A 12,500-nucleotide genomic window follows, 5' to 3' on the forward strand; every position below is an offset into this window, starting at 1 on the left:
GAACACCCTATCTAGATATCGGGTGTTTTCTGTACTAGATGAGCCCACACTGTGGCTTTCTCTTAATTTACTTAAGAGTTTATAGGTATATTTCATACTTTTTTATATACATATGATATATTTCTTAATATAATTGATATTTATGCTGATTTTCATATGTATATGGTTAATTTATTAATATTATTGACAAAATCATATGCATATCATATGTTTTGAACAATACTTGGGTCGGCAACCACTGCCTACCTATAATAGTTTTTGAACACCCTATCTAGATATCGGGTGTTTTCTGTACTAGATGAGCCCACACTGTGGCTTTCTCTTAATTTACTTAAGAGTTTATAGGTATATTTCATACTTTTTTATATACATATGATATATTTCTTAATATAATTGATATTTATGTTGATTTTCATATGTATATGGTTAATTTATTAATATTATTGACAAAATCATATGCATATCATATGTTTTGAACAATACTTGGGTCGGCAACCACTGCCTACCTATAATAGTTTTTGAACACCCTATCTAGATATCGGGTGTTTTCTGTACTAGATGAGCCCACACTGTGGCTTTCTCTTAATTTACTTAAGAGTTTATAGGTATATTTCATACTTTTTTATATACATATGATATATTTCTTAATATAATTGATATTTATGTTGATTTTCATATGTATATGGTTAATTTATTAATATTATTGACAAAATCATATGCATATCATATGTTTTGAACAATACTTGGGTCGGCAACCACTGCCTACCTATAATAGTTTTTGAACACCCTATCTAGATATCGGGTGTTTTCAGTACTAGATGAGCCCACACTGTGGCTTTTTCTCAATTTACTTAAGAGTTTATAGGTATATTTCATACTTTTTTATATACATATGTTATATTTCTTAATATAATTGATATTTATGCTGATTTTCATATGTATATGGTTAATTTATTAATATTATTGACAAAATCATATGCATATCATATGTTTTGAACAATACTTGGGTCGGCAACCACTGCCTACCTATAATAGTTTTTGAACACCCTATCTAGATATCGGGTGTTTTCAGTACTAGATGAGCCCACACTGTGGCTTTTTCTCAATTTACTTAAGAGTTTATAGGTATATTTCATACTTTTTTATATACATATGATATATTTCTTAATATAATTGATATTTATGCTGATTTTCATATGTATATGATTAATTTATTAATATTATTGACAAAATCATATGCATATCATATGTTTTAAACAATACTTGAGTCGGCAACCACTTATAGGTAGGTTTATAGGTATATTTCATACTTTTTTATATACATATGATATATATTTCTTCATATAATTGATATTCATACTGATTTTCATATGTATATGGTAAATTTATTTATATTATTGATATCATATATATATATATATATATATCGGATATCATAATTTCATATATTTTGAAGAATACTTTGATCGGCAAAACTGCCTTGCCTACCTATAATGATTTTTAATGGAAAAAAAGTGTTTAGTGTGAGCACCAGCCGCGTTGGTTTAATTTAATTTTATCCCAGTAGCAATTCTTCGGGACAGTAGGAATTTGATTAATTTATTGATGAACATTACTAATTGATTAACAAGGCATTGAACTACACTTTAAAAGTTACAGTTACTCCCGCCATTCAATTGTGTATTTTAAAAAATCTTTTGTTAGTCAGGGTGACTTATATCGTAATAATAAATTAATTACCTATTTTAATAATATTATATCATAGTATAATATTATATGAACGATTCCGCAAATAATATGTATTATTTATAGATATATTAAATATAGGTTTTTTTTTTTTATTCATTACCGGTCACCAATCATCTATATGGCTATACATTCATTAACTATTATTATTAATGTGACGAGACTCTTGGTTACCGTAAAGAGGTTTATATATAGTTATCTCAAACATTACTTTGTTTCTTTTACTTTGACATGATCTTATATGCGTCACTAATAATATGACGGGACATTTGGCTACCGTAAAAGTGGATTCATAGTTAATCTCAAACATTACTTTGTTTCTTTTACTTTGACATGATCTTATATGCGTCACTAATAATATGACGGAATATTTGGCTACGGTAAAAGTGGATTCATAGTTAATCTCAAACATTACTTTGTTTCTTTTACTTTGACATGATCTTATATGCGTCACTAATAATATGACGGGACATTTGGCTACCGTAAAAGTGGATTCATAGTTAATCTCAAACATTACTTTGTTTCTTTTACTTTGACATGATCTTATATGCGTCACTAATAATATGACGGAACATTTGGCTACCGTAAAAGTGGATTCATAGTTAATCTCAAACATTACTTTGTTTCTTTTACTTTGACATGATCTTATATGCGTCACTAATAATATGACGGAACATTTGGCTACCGTAAAAGTGGATTCATAGTTAATCTCAAACATTACTTTGTTTCTTTTACTTTGACATGATCTTATATGCGTCACTAATAATATGACGGGACATTTGGCTACCGTAAAAGTGGATTCATAGTTAATCTCAAACATTACTTTGTTTCTTTTACTTTGACATGATCTTATATGCGTCACTAATAATATGACGGAATATTTGGCTACGGTAAAAGTGGATTCATAGTTAATCTCAAACATTACTTTGTTTCTTTTACTTTGACATGATCTTATATGCGTCACTAATAATATGACGGGACATTTGGCTACCGTAAAAGTGGATTCATAGTTAATCTCAAACATTACTTTGTTTCTTTTACTTTGACATGATCTTATATGCGTCACTAATAATATGACGGGACATTTGGCTACCGTAAAAGTGGATTCATAGTTAATCTCAAACATTACTTTGTTTCTTTTACTTTGACATGATCTTATATGCGTCACTAATAATATGACGGAACATTTGGCTACCGTAAAAGTGGATTCATAGTTAATCTCAAACATTACTTTGTTTCTTTTACTTTGACATGATCTTATATGCGTCACTAATAATATGACGGAACATTTGGCTACCGTAAAAGTGGATTCATAGTTAATCTCAAACATTACTTTGTTTCTTTTACTTTGACATGATCTTATATGCGTCACTAATAATATGACGGGACATTTGGCTACCGTAAAAGTGGATTCATAGTTAATCTCAAACATTACTTTGTTTCTTTTACTTTGACATGATCTTATATGCGTCACTAATAATATGACGAGTACTTTTTGGCTACCTTTTTCTTTGGATTCCCCAAAAATCCAAAATTATAATTATCAAAATAAATTTAATAATTATAATATTCTTTCCATTTCGTTATTTTATTAAATATCGAATCATCAAGCAAAGGATAAGCTTCAGTGGATCGCAGTATGGCAGCTGCTCAACCACTTACAACACCTTGCCTGTTACAAAAGTCGTTTACAATTGATTCTAGGCTTTGTCATTGTATTAAATAATGTTTTTATATGTAACTAGCGCGGCATCAGGTGATCGAAGATCCTCCCAATTTACTATGTTACAAATTACATTGGCATCACATCCATTGTCGTTTATAAAATGAATTATAAACTTTAAATGGTTTAGAAGCCATACAATGCAAATTGCCCCTTATTTATCATTGCAGTCCAGCACGGATACGACCTTAGAGGCGTTCAGGCATAATCCAACGGACGTAGCGTCATACCACTGTTCGCTCGAACAAGTATTGTGCCATTGGTCCGTACCTGCGGTTCCTCTCGTACTACGCAGGAATGCTGTCGCAACAACGTTTTGTCATTAGTAGGGTAAAACTAACCTGTCTCACGACGGTCTAAACCCAGCTCACGTTCCCTTGCATGGGTGAACAATCCAACGCTTGGTGAATTTTGCTTCACAATGATAGGAAGAGCCGACATCAAAGGATCAAAAAGCGACGTCGCTATGAACGCTTGGCCGCCACAAGCCAGTTATCCCTATGGTAACTTTTCTGACACCTCTTGTTAAAAACTCTTTAAACCAAAAGGATCGATAGGCCGAGCTTTTGCTGTCCCTGTGTGTACTGAACACCGAGATCAAGTCAGCATTTGCCCTTTTGCTCTATGTGTGGTTTCTGTCCGCACTGAGCTGGCCTTGGGACACCTCCGTTATTATTTGAGAGATGTACCGCCCCAGTCAAACTCCCTACCTGGCAATGTCCTTGAATTGGATCATACCTGAGTAATTGGAGTTATACCAAATTTTCAAATCAAAAATACATAAATGCATCGTTTTATTAAAGAATTTGTTTGCGATTATATAACAAACTCGTGATACTTTGATCAAGAAGCTTGCATCAAAACCCAATACCATAAGATATAATAAATATATCCGTATAATGGCTAGGAAATGATACACGTTCCATTTAATCAAGTAAGTAAGGAAACAATAAGAGTAGTGGTATTTCATTGGCGATATCAAACCGAAGCCTAATATCTCCCACTTATTCTACACCTCTTATGTCTCCTTACACTGCCAGATTAGAGTCAAGCTCAAAAGGGTCTTCTTTCCCCGCTAATTATTCCAAGCCCGTTCCCTTGGCTGTGGTTTCGCTAGATAGTAGATAGGGACAGGTGTGGATCGGATCCCTCCGAGTTTTATTTAACGTGGCGTGTTCCACATTGAAGGGAGTACAGCCACGACACTCTTATATACCCATGTATATAGTGCATGTGTCTAGATTAAGCGCCAGACCAACGCCCCAAAATAGAAGCTACAGCTATGTACGTAGCAACTATCCCGGTAGCAATTCGAGTGTGTGCTTGTCGGGCAAACACTCCCCCTTGCTGAGGAGCGAGATCTATCTAAAATCTCTTCTGATCTTAGGGTCACAGCACCCGAGTCGTATATACGCAACTCTTCGTCGAACTTGAAAGTTCTACCCGCGATATAGGTATCAACCACAGCCACCACGATACTCCCACAAGGGGGCCGACCTCAATGAGCAGCCTTGGAAGGCACTGCTCAACCCGTGGTACCGAAATGCAGGGTTCGGTGGACCCTCCCTTTTGGCTCCGACAAGCCCGGATAGAGTGCCCATGCCATATTAGTCGCCTCCTACGACAAGCAATGGTGGGCTGTGGCAGTATTCTTCTCCGCTCACCACACGGCGTAAACAAAAGGAACTAGGAGTTCCTCCCTCTCCTGGTGAAAACCTCCTCAGCAAACTCCTTCAGCCTCCGAGTCCTGTCCTCGTCCTCCAGAATCCTTCCAAACGTCCAGGTTTCGCCAACGCGCTGCACACCAAGTCCATTGAGGTCGCGCAAATCTGCATAGAGGGGGCAAGCACAAAGGATGTGCTCCCAATCCTCGTTAGGATCGCCACATGAGCATGCGGCGGTATCGCTAAGAGCTCTGCTATGCAGAAATGCGTTCAACGACCCGTGCCCTGTAAGCAGGAATCCCATGCGCATCGAAAACCCAAAATTGAGATTTCGATGGACGAGGCCGACATTTGGGATGAAGTTGTGGGTCACCCGTCCTGGGGAGTCCACATCATCCCATCTGTCCTGCCAATCACGCAATAGACACTCGTCAATCCGCTCCATTCTCTGCTTCCAGCTTAGACCTGAAAGGTCTTCGCCGTAGAGCCAGTCGTATTCCTCCAACGGGTATCCACGCTTCAGCTTGAACTTAACGGCAATTTTCATTGCAGCCAAGTCAAGCGGGGGAGCTCCAGCAAGAACCTGCAGTGCCAGGGAAGACACTGTTCGGCATACCGGAAGGCTTCCAAGTAGGATCAGCCTTTGGCAGGCAATAAGTCGCCTCCTGGCCACTATTTGCCTCGTCGTACTGACATACCATACCGAGGCACCAAAGAGCACACAGGGTGCTAAGAGTCCGGCATATATGGTCCGCTTGGCTCGAGGACTGAGGCCCCAGTCGGCTCGAAGCACACGCGCCAATGCTCCAACAACTCCCGTGATCCGCATTCTGAGCGAGGTGATGTGCACCATGAAGCTCATGCGCTCACTGACTTTGATGCCAAGGTACCGGCAGCTGCGGACATATGGCAAGCTTGCTCCCGCAAATCTTACCAATGGCGTTCGCGCCATGTTGCCCTTCAGCAGCATAACCACCGTCTTGCTGGTGGAAACGGTTACACCAATTTCTGCTCCCCACGTTTCAACAATGGACATTAGTTGCGCTCCTTTTTCTTCAAGCGCGAGTCGGGAGTTTCCCTCGATGAGAAGAAGCAGGTCATCCGCGTACGCGCTGAGTGCGCAGTACGGCTCAAGGCGCTGTAGCAGTACATCCATCAGTAGATCCCAAATAAATGGGCCACTGATTGACCCCTGCGGGCAACCTCTAGTGACTGGTACGTCCACGGTACCAACACTGCTTCGGATCACTGCTCTTCGGCCGGAGAAGAAGCTTCGCCACAAGCTCATTTCCCGGCATCCCAACTCGGCCAATCGGCGCAGTGCAGCGCACCATTCGACGTTGTCGAAAGCTCCTTTGAAGTCCACGAAAAGTCCAAGCACGTATCGCGCCGTGCTGGCGGCGACACTGCTCTTTACGTGTCTCCAAGCTTCCTCCACACATCGTCCTCGGCGAAATCCAAACTGCCATCTGCAGCCTTCCGGAAGAACTTCTCTAACGCGATTCACCATGATTCCCTCAAGCACCTTGCCAAAAACGGGCAGCAGGCAGATTCCCCTGTACGAGGATGGCTCGCACTTGTCCTTGTCGGGTCCCTTGAGTAGCGCCACTACGCGTGGACACTTCCACTCGCTGGGAAAGTACCCCGACCGGATACACCGGGAAAAGAGCCTCGTGAGGTATTGAGGTATGGCGCGCCAGACCGCCTTGCAGATCGTGCCGTTGATGCCGTCCATGCCAGGCGAGCGTCTGCTCTTCAACCTGGCGACACAAGCGTCAACCTCGAATTCATCGAGCGCCGGTGGGACTGTCTCCGCGTAGGCAATCGGTGCATCTGACTCCGCAACTGGGAAAAAGTTACGGAGGAGCACTCGCGCACAGTCACCCCAATCGGTGACCAGCTCGCCATTTACGCGAAGACACCCAATCTCCGAGCGTTTGTTACGACCGCGGCAAATCTTGTAGACGCGCCCCCATGGATCGTCTGCGTTCTCTCCCACGAAGTTTCTCCAGCTGTCCTCCTTCGCCTTCAGAATGAGCTTTTTGTAGCCGGCTGAGGCGATCCTCAGTTCGACCACAAGCAGCTCAGTCCTTTCGACGTCGCCCCGTCGGCGGGCGTCCTGGAGCCTGCGCCGAAGTCTTCTGACTTCGCGGCGCGCAGAGCTGAGGTCGGCGGTCCACCAACGTGCTCTCCTCCTAGGCGATCTCGGCGTCTTCCTACCCAGCGCAAGGTCGCACGCCTCGTGCACCACTTGCCGCAGGGCAGAAACTTGCTGGTCCAACGGCGATTCAGAGAAGTCTTCCGAAAGTCCGGCTGCCCGGCTCACCAATTCCTCTTCGAACAATCGCCAGCGAGCAGTGGAGAAGTTCCAGGACGGCACAGGAGCTATGCTCTCAACTGCGCGCGTGGTAGTTGGTGTGGCAACAACAGTAATCCTGTTGTGATCACTTAACTCCCACTCGCCCACTCTCCACTCATATGTGGCCCACATAGATGCTGCTTCGTTGGCGATCGTCACGTCGATATCACTGCGGGCTCTGCCGCTATCGAACGTGAACACCTCACTGTGCTGGTTAAGAGCGACGACTCCTTTCTCCAGCATCCACTCAGACAGCAGTTCACCCCGGGTGCGGTTAGCTTGCCCCTCGGTCTGCCGAGAGAGTTTGCTAAACCACATGGGGGATACTGCATTCGCATCAAGTCCCATGATGCACGGCGTTCTGCTGGCCTGCAGCAGGACCGCATCCATGTATCTGAGATACGGGTCTAGGTCGGCGTCGAATTGGCAATATACGGAGCAAAGGAAGATTGAGCCAAAACTCCCTTTAACGCTCACGCATACGCCGTGGTCGGTGGTGAGGGGCTCCACTGGCATACAGATGACATCCTGGTGATCCACTAGGATGGCTGCCTTCCCTCGCCGATCGGCGAAGATCCTCATTCCTTCAGGCAGCACATCCATCCTCCCGACGTCTGGATATGGCTCCTGCAAAAGTGCGAACAGAAATCCTGATTCCCTCAATCGGACTCCGAGCTCGACCGTCGCAGCTCGGCCTCGGCCACAGTTTGCCTGGATGATGCTAAACATTAGTGTCTAGCATTCACCCTCGCCAGCACAGCCGCATACACTGGGCAGCTTGGGGACAACATATTGTGTCCCGAGGCATACCCCTTGAAGCGGCAGTTCCGGCAGTCCACCGGGTTCGTGCAACTCCGCGCACTGTGGCCGTTCTGTCCGCACTGGCGGCACACGTTCTCCTTGTATCGGCACTGGGCGACCTTGTGGTCGAATCCGACGCACCTGTGGCAGGCGTACGTGCGCACCAAGGCTCGGCAGTTATAGGCGAACCAGCCGATGTACGCCTTTGCACCATCCAGCACCTCAAGGGCCACGGCGTTGACATCGAGCGTCACATTGACTGTGGCGCCGTCAGCCGCAGACCATGGCTTCTCGAGGTGTACCGCCTTTTCAAAGGAGGCCACATCCATCACATCCGCGAAGTTGTTCCTGTACAGGTCCTTCATAAAGTCGGCTGGCTTCGTCGCAGTGTCGACGTTGCTAACGACCACCTTGGGTCGCTGCGCCGGGCTCTGCTTGATCTCCAGGCCAACTTCTGCAAACTTCTTGTTTGCGACAACCTTCCGAATTTCGCCTGATGAGGGGGTGCGGATGATGGCACCGCCACGCGCAAGCCCTCTCACCTCATGCAGACGTACGCCAAGCGAAGGGGCGATCTCCCTGCGCACCTTTTCTGCAACCTCTTTTCCGCTCACTGTCGGGTCCTTGCTCACCACAACGGCGGACCACGTCTCGCGTGGCTTCCGCGGGGCAGGCACCGGAGCAGCTTGAGGCGCTGGCAGGCTGGGATATGCGGCTGCATACCCAGCAGGTGGCATGGGGACCACAGCCTGCGCCATGACGGACTTCGGGGGCGGCGGCGGCGGCATTCGCTGCTGGTCGCGGAGAGCCTCCAAGGCTGCATTCCGCGCCGAGAGCGCAAGCACCAGGCCCTCGTACCTGTTTAGGCACCGCATCATGGCGCAGGCCTGCTTGGTCGATAAATTCGACGCAACAACCTCTTCCAAGAATCCGTCCTTGATCTTGGCCAGCTCGGCCACCGTACCATGGACGGACGCGACGACGGGAGGGGAGACGGGGACAGGGGGGGCAGCTGCGGCTCCACCAGAATCCCTGGCGACAGCGGGGGCAGCAGCGGGGGCAGCGGCAGGGGCAGCAGCGGGGGCAGCAGCAGGGGAAGCAGCGGGAGCAGCAGCAGGGGAAGCAGCGGGAGCAGCAGCGGAGGCGGCAGCGGGGGAAGCAGCGGAAAGGGCAGCGACGCCAGCGGCAGCGGCAGAGGCTGAGGCCAACGCCACCTCGAGAGAGGAGAATGGGCTCTCCTCCAACACACCTACCGGCGCCGGCAGAGGCTCGTTGACGTCAAGCGCCAACAGCTTCGGCTGCGTCGGTTTCGGCACCGCGCTCGTCGTCGCCTTCCCTCTCTTTCCGCGCCGACGCCTCGCCGTACTCGCAGCACTACTGGGCCGACTGCTGGCCCGACTGCTCGCCGACAGCTCGCTCTCAGAGAGCGCGCCCTCCATTGGGAGTAGGGGAGAATAAGCTGTGCTCTACTCACCCACACACACAAGCTGCAGCGGAAAATTTCCAACACGTGCTGTTGTTTGCAAACTTTCACACGATGTTTTCGCGAGGAAAACCGCACTTTTCCGACCGGAAAATTACACGATTTTAATCGCTAGGCGAATCCGCGAATTTTAAGCTAAAAATTAGCAATTAATTCGCACGGAATCAAAAGTTATTCACAAATTAATGGAGCACGTCGAAAACACACGTCCGTCGTTAATCCATTCATGCGCGTCACTAATTAGATGACGAGGCATTTGGCTACCTTAAGAGAGTCATAGTTACTCCCGCCGTTGACCCGCGCTTACTTGAATTTCTTCACTTTGACATTCAGAGCACTGGGCAGAAATCACATTGTGTCAACACCCGCTAGGGCCATCACAATGCTTTGTTTTAATTAGACAGTCGGATTCCCCAAGTCCGTGCCAGTTCTGAATTGATTGTTAATTGATAATCGTTATAATTAATAAGAACTAATCGGTTTGAGCCAATTAGTATTCTTAAAAATTTTAGCAAGAAAGTTCCACAATTGGCTACGTAACTAAACTATCCGGGGAACAAGTAACCACCATAAATGATAGACACTCTATTTACCCAGAACGAGCACATAAACCATGTTATTGTTTCCCAATCAAGCCCGACTATCTCAATCTTCAGAGCCAATCCTTATCCCGAAGTTACGGATCTAATTTGCCGACTTCCCTTACCTACATTATTCTATCGACTAGAGACTCTTCACCTTGGAGACCAGCTGCGGATATTGGTACGGCCTGTTGAGAAGTTTGCGTGTCCCCACCATAAATTTTCAAGGTCCGAGGAGAAAATATCGACACAACAGTATATGTCATGCTCTTCTAGCCCATCTACCATATCTCTCTGCGAAAGACTTCCATGGTAGTACGGCTATAAAACAGAAAAGAAAACTCTTCCGATATCTCTCGACGGCTTCTTTATGGTCGTTCCTGTTGCCAGGATGAGCACGAGGCCCATATTTAATAACAAACGGATACTCAACAGGTTACGGAATTGGAACCGTATTCCCTTTCGTTCAAAATTATTCAAGTATATTATTTTTGGCTTGTATATATATTTATTTAGTCATTAGTTTTTTACTTGAAAATTTTCGGCTTTCGCCTTGAACTTAGGACCGACTAACTCGTGATCAACCACTGTTCACACGAAACCCTTCTCCACTTCAGTCCTCCAAGGTCTCATTCGATTATTTGCTACTACCACCAAGATCTGTACCAATGGCAGCTCCATGCAGGCTTACGCCAAACACTTCTACGCATACCATTGTACCTTCCTACTCACTAAAGTTTCAAAATTTATATTACAAGTAATATAAATCATCTACTTTAGCGGTAATGTATAGGTATACAACTTAAGCGCCATCCATTTTAAGGGCTAGTTGCTTCGGCAGGTGAGTTGTTACACACTCCTTAGCGGATTTCGACTTCCATGATCACCGTCCTGCTGTTTTAAGCAACCAACGCCTTTCATGGTATCTGCATGAGTTGTTAATTTGGGCACCGTAACATTACGTTTGGTTCATCCCACAGCGCCAGTTCTGCTTACCAAAAGTGGCCCACTGGGCACATTATATCATAACCTTAAACTTCATATCAAGAAAGTTAAGGTTCTTACCCATTTAAAGTTTGAGAATAGGTTAAGATCGTTTCGACCCTAAGGCCTCTAATCATTCGCTTTACCAGATAAGATTATTTTATATAATATTAAAATGCACCAGCTATCCTGAGGGAAACTTCGGAAGGAACCAGCTACTAGATGGTTCGATTGGTCTTTCGCCCCTATACTCAATTCTGACAATCGATTTGCACGTCAGAACTGTTTCGGTCTTCCATCAGGGTTTCCCCTGACTTCAACCTGATCAAGTATAGTTCACCATCTTTCGGGTCACAGCATATATGCTCAAGGTACGTTCCAGTTAGAGGCATAAATAATATAAATATCATTATACATAACTATATAGAACGCCCCGGGATTGTGTTAATTAACTATAAATAGTTAAAAAACTAATCCCATTATTAGTCAAGTTAATTACGCTATTAGGTTTATATCCCAATAACTTGCACATATGTTAGACTCCTTGGTCCGTGTTTCAAGACGGGTCCCGAAGGTATCCTGAATCTTTCGCATTGTTAATCATACAAGTGCATATAATAAACACAAAAATCATTGATAATTATGCCATTATATAATTCCGAAAAATTAACGCACTGTAATCATATAAATCTATCAGCACTTTATCAAATTAATGACATTTATTTTGTGTTAAAACGCAAGCATTTTAATTTAAATAAACTATAAGCCATATTTTATGATAAATTTTGTATGCTAATAGATTACAATGTCCTTATATGGAAAAAATGCACACTATTATCATAATATTGTTTAAATATTACAATTTTAATGATGAATTTTCCATAATGGATATTCAGGTTCATCGGGCTTAACCTCTAAGCAGTTTCACGTACTATTTAACTCTCTATTCAGAGTTCTTTTCAACTTTCCCTCACGGTACTTGTTTACTATCGGTCTCATGGTTATATTTAGTTTTAGATGGAGTTTACCACCCACTTAGTGCTGCACTATCAAGCAACACGACTCTTTGGAAACATCATCTAGTAATCATTAACGTTATACGGGCCTGGCACCCTCTATGGGTAAATGGCCTCATTTAAGAAGGACTTAAATCGTTAAT

At 44.2% G+C, this 12,500-nt stretch overlaps 1 pseudogene; it reads right to left on the minus strand.

The window, feature by feature from the left end:
- Window positions 1-3,344: 3,344 nt before the first annotated feature.
- LOC122320367 overlaps window positions 3,345-12,500 on the minus strand; it is a 9,339-nt pseudogene continuing 183 nt past the window's right edge.

This window comes from Drosophila ficusphila, unplaced genomic scaffold (assembly GCF_018152265.1).
Source record: "Drosophila ficusphila isolate 14025-0441.05 unplaced genomic scaffold, ASM1815226v1 contig_487, whole genome shotgun sequence".
Lineage (NCBI taxonomy): Eukaryota > Metazoa > Arthropoda > Insecta > Diptera > Drosophilidae > Drosophila > Drosophila ficusphila.